This window comes from Microtus oregoni, unplaced genomic scaffold (genome assembly GCF_018167655.1).
Source record: "Microtus oregoni isolate MIOR12 unplaced genomic scaffold, Mior012 000109F_ref0000275, whole genome shotgun sequence".
Taxonomy (NCBI): Eukaryota; Metazoa; Chordata; class Mammalia; order Rodentia; family Cricetidae; genus Microtus; species Microtus oregoni.
In genome coordinates this window covers 2,396,022-2,401,127 of record NW_024544727.1, presented here as the reverse complement: position 1 = coordinate 2,401,127, position 5,106 = coordinate 2,396,022, and positions in this window count along the sequence as shown.

Below are 5,106 nucleotides of genomic sequence, written 5' to 3'. Positions count from 1 at the left end.
GCGTGGGATGGAACCGGATGTGACGCACAGGAAGTCGCCACGGCGGAAGCGGGTCCGGGTGAGCCCCTCGGGGAACACCTTGGTTCCTTCCAGACCCGAGCCGGGTCCCTTGCACGCTCGCGTGTCGGTGCCTTCTGTCACGTTCGGGCGCAAACCACGCGCGCGCGTGTGTATGGGGGGGGGGGGGGGAATCTTTTCCATTTGTAGCGCGACCGTGTGGCCTCCCGTTGGCTCCTTCCGGGCCGGTAATGCGGAACGGAAGAGCGAGACTTCCCCCGGTCATCTTTGGAACGTTCCACCGAGACCGAGACCGGAGGGGTTGAGTCACAAGGCTGCGGAGGCACAAGGTACCGATCTGCAAGTCCAGCCTGGATTTTGATATCGAGGAGCCTAAAAAACAATCTGGCTAGAAAACAAACGCAGCGAAAACAAAAGCGCTCACTGACGGACACACGAACCACCCCAGCACCGGACTCCCTGCGTCTCGGGTGCGGTCACGAGCTGCGGGGCGGGCCGGGACCGTGGCGATGAGGCCCTGGGTGGAGCCGGAGGAAGCTCGCTCGGCGTTTGAGCGTTCCTTGTGGCCACTGGCCGTCAGAGCCCTCCGCTGCTTACCATGGAAGGGTCTTCTGTGGGTATATTGAGGCTCCCCGTAGCTGGAGATCCTGCCCGTAAAGCTCCACTTTCTATCAAACCTTCATTTGTTTTTTTTCTTGGTTGTTTGACAGTCAGTAAGGCTTCTTCAAATCTCACCCAGAGGGCTGGAGAGATGGCTCAGAGGTTAAGAGCATTGCCTGCTCTTCCAAAGGTCCTGAGTTCAATTCCCAGCAACCACATGGTGGCTCACAACCATCTGTAATGGAGTCTGGTACCCTCTTCTGGCCTGAAGGCATACACACAGACAGAATATTGTATACATAATAAATAAATAAATAAATAAATATTTAAAAAAAAAACAAATCTCACCCAGAATAAGTTAAAATGGAGCTTCTTAAACCTTTTCCACTGGAAAACCCTTTTCATATGCAAGTCATACATTTACTGATAATCAACCTTAAATTTATCCTAAAACAAAAATTTTTTTCCGAGACAGGATTTCTCTGTAACAGTTCTGTCCTGGAACTAGCTCTTTTGGACCAGGCTGGCCTCGAACCTCTGCCTCCCGAGTGCTGGGATTAAAGGTGTGTGCCTGCCTCCACCACCATCCAGCCTAAAACAATTCTTTGTTGAGAGGCAGAGACCAGACTGGTCTACTTGGAGAATTCCAGGAGAACCAAGGCTATGTAGTGAGACCCTGTCTCAGCAAACAAACAAAATCCAGTTCTTTGGTATGCATGCAATTTTACCTCTTACTAAAGACGAAAGCAAACTGGCTTAAGAATGAGAAGGCATGCTTTATTTCGCAGAACTGAATATTTATACTGCAGGACATAGAATATCTTCAGCATTTTTTAGAGTTGATATTTTTAGTCCTCATTGATAAGGACACTGCTTCATTTAAATTCTGTAGTACAAATTGGCATAAGTAAGCCCCTAATTAAATGCTTCCTTTGATAACTTTCCTTGGTCATGGTGTAATGATTCAACCACAGAACATGGCTGACACTTCTGGGTTCCAGGGCCACGCGTGTGCTGGCAAGCCCTCAGGCAGAAGTGCCTAATGGCCCGGGAATCGTAAAGGACCCTGCGTGACCCACAAGCAGCATGGTTGCACGATCTACGTATGACGTAACCACAACATTCCCCACCCACCCAACCCCACGTGTCCCGTGTTTCCTTCTCACTCGCACCAGGTAATTTCACATGGCATGTCTTCACAGGAATAGAATAGTAGCAGGTATAATCTCATCTCTGTAAGAAGGCTAAGGGCTAGGCATGGTGGTGCACACCTTTAATCTCAGCGCTGTAACAGAGCCCCAAACCTTAACAGGGCCCAGACATCAGCACACAGTTGACTCGGTGAGGAAAGCACCATTAGAACACAAATCTCAGCAAATGAACAGCACCACCTGCCAAAACAAAATGAAGACCTAATCCATCAATCCATAGTTCTGGGAAACTCTTACGTGGACTAACCTTGCGTTTTGGGTTCTGTAGTTCCACCTCTGGCGGACTGGCAACCCAGAATATGGTTTTTGTGCGTAAAAATCTCACCCCCGAGATAGGCTCGGTGCTACACTGGAATCCAGAACACCCGTGTAGTGGCCAGCCAGCTAATTCTATTGGCTTAAACCCATATCCGAGGCATCTTCCTGATGACTACCCCACCACTGGAGGCAGGACTGATCTACAGGGTAAGTTCCAGGGTATCCAGGGCTACATAGAGATTCTGTCTTAAATAAATAAAAATGAAGAGGCCAAAATGTGTGCTGGCTGAGGTGGCACACACCTGTTATTCCAATCCCAGCACTCAAAAGACTGAGGCAGAAGGATCCCAGTTCTACACCAGCCATGACTACATAGCAAAAACTTGCCTTTAAAAAAAAGTGAGCCGGGCGGTGGTGGCGCACGCCTTTAATCCCAGCACTCGGGAGGCAGAGGCAGGCGGATCTCTGTGAGTTCGAGACCAGCCTGGTCTACAAGAGCTAGTTCCAGGACAGGCTCCAAAGCCACAGAGAAACCCTGTCTCGAAAAACCAAAAAAAAAAAAAAGTGAGAGACACCCAGGAGCCTGCATGGATTGACCTAGGCCTTCTGCATATATGTTACAAATATATGTGTTTGTGTAGCTTGGGCTTCCTCATCCTCATACTGGGTTGCCTTGCACAGTTTTTTTTTTTTTTGGATTTTCGAGACAGGGTTTCTCCGTAGCTTTTTTGGTTCCTGTCCTGGAACTAGCTCTTCTAGACAAGGCTGGCCTCGAACTCACAGAGATCCACCTGCCTCTGCCTCCCAAATGCTGGGATTAAAGGCGTGCGCCACCACCGCCAGGCCCAGTCTTTTTTTTTTTTTCTTCAGTAGTTACGGAGCCAGCCCTGGAGCTCGCTCTGTAGATCAGGCTGGCCTTCCACTCACAGAGATCGCATGCCTTTACCTCCTGAGTGCTGGGATTAAAGGCGTGCACCACCACCCAGCTGCCTGGCCCAGTCTTAAAGCAAGAGGAGGTACTAAATTTTACTACAACTTGATATGTCATGTTTTGTTGATATCCATGGTAGGCCTGCCTTTTTCCGAACACAAATGGAGGAAGAGTGGATTGGGAGGGGGGAAGAGGAGACGGGAATTTTAAAAAGTGGTAGACAGCTGGGTAGTGGTAGTACATACCTTTAATCCCAGCACTTGGGACGCAGAGGCAAGCAGATCTTTCTGAGTTCAAAGCCAGCATCATCTACAGAGAGTTCCAGGACAGCCAGAACTATTACACAAAGAACCCTGTCTTGAAGAAAGAAACCAAACAAACAAACATGGTTGAGTAGTAGTTGCTGAGGTGGCTTAGCGGGTAGACACCGCCACGCCTGACAACCTGAGTTTCATCCCTGGAACTGACCCCTGATTTACACACACACACACACAAATAAATAATAAATGGGTAGGTGCTGAAGAGATGGCTCAGGCACCTGAACACTAATAATATACGTACCCCGCATATATGTACACATAATCAAAAATAATGAGATTGTATCTGAAAAAGTGAAAGGAGGAAGTAAAATGATTCTTGATTCTTGATTCTTTTTTTTTTTTTTTTTTTTTTTTGGTTTTTCGAGACAGGGTTTCTCTGTGGTTTTGGAGCCTGTCCTGGAACTAGCTCTTGTAGACCAGCCTGGTCTCGAACTCACAGAGATACGCCTGCCTCTGCCTCCCGAGTGCTGGGATTAAAGGCGTGCCGTGCGCCACCACCGCCCGGCTTGATTCTTGATTCTTTACTGACACAGAGACCCCAGAACTTTATTTGGAGGGCATCTAAACTATTTGCCTAAACTTAGTTTACAGACGACTTCACAGATCTTGAAATTTGCCAAGAATTGGATGCAGCCACATGTAGATTATTATCTTAAAAAAGGTCTGTCTTATACCTCTTTGATAATTTGACTATGGAGAAGACCTTAATGTTTTTAGGTTAAATTTCTTTACATGGGCTTGGTGACCCAGAACTGTAATCCCAGCTTCCCTGGTGACTGAGGCAGGAGGAACACAAAGTTTAAGGCTTGCCTGAACCAAACCACGGAGTGAGTTCAAGGCCAATCTGGGAAACTCGGCGACCCGGGTTCAAGGTAAACATTAAAAACAAGGCTGAGAATGTAGCTCAGATTAGAGTGCTTATCTGTGTGTGTACTTGTTTCAAGAGGTGGTCTCCCGGGCTGGAGAGATGGCTCAGAGGTTAAGAGCATTGCCTGCTCTTCCGAAGGTCCTGAGTTCAATTCCCGGCAACCACATGGTGGCTCACAACCATCTGTAATGAGGCCTGGTGCTCTCTTCAGGCATACATGCAGACAGAATATTGTGTACATAATAAATAAATATTTAAAAAAAAAAAAAAAGAGGTGGTCTCCCGTAGTTAAGAATGACCTTGAATTACTGATTTTCCTTCCCAAACCTCTTGCTAGGATTACAGGTTTGGGACACCATTTCTGGTTTACGCGGTTCTGGGGATGGAACCCAGGTCTTCTAGCATGCGAGGTAAGCACTCTTCTCCCAGCCAGCTCAGGCACTGACTTACTTGGTTTCCCCACAATCACCAGTTCTTATCTATCATTTTGTTTTCACCTCTGGTATTTTGCGGCTACACAGAGGTGCCTCAGGTACTGTTCTAGGAGGCCCGACTGCTGACCTTCAGAGTATTAGGCAGCAGGCAGTTCCCAGGAAGCCCTCAGGAAGAGTGGGTGACGGAATCAGCTTGGGTCTGTCCTCATCTCGGCTCAGGACTGAGCACAGCCTAACACTGCAGTGCTCCTGGAGTTGTGACCCTGGTATTGTGACCAAGCAATGTCAGAAAATCATACGGGAAGGGCCAGGTGGTAGTGGTGCAGGCCTGTGAGTTCAAGGCCAGCCTGGTCTCCTAGAGCTAGTTCCAGGACAGGCTCCAAAGCTACAAGAAAGTTAAGGGTCCAATGTCAGCAGCCATCGCCAGGAGTGTGGATAACCCTGGGAGCAGGTCTCTTAGCACTCC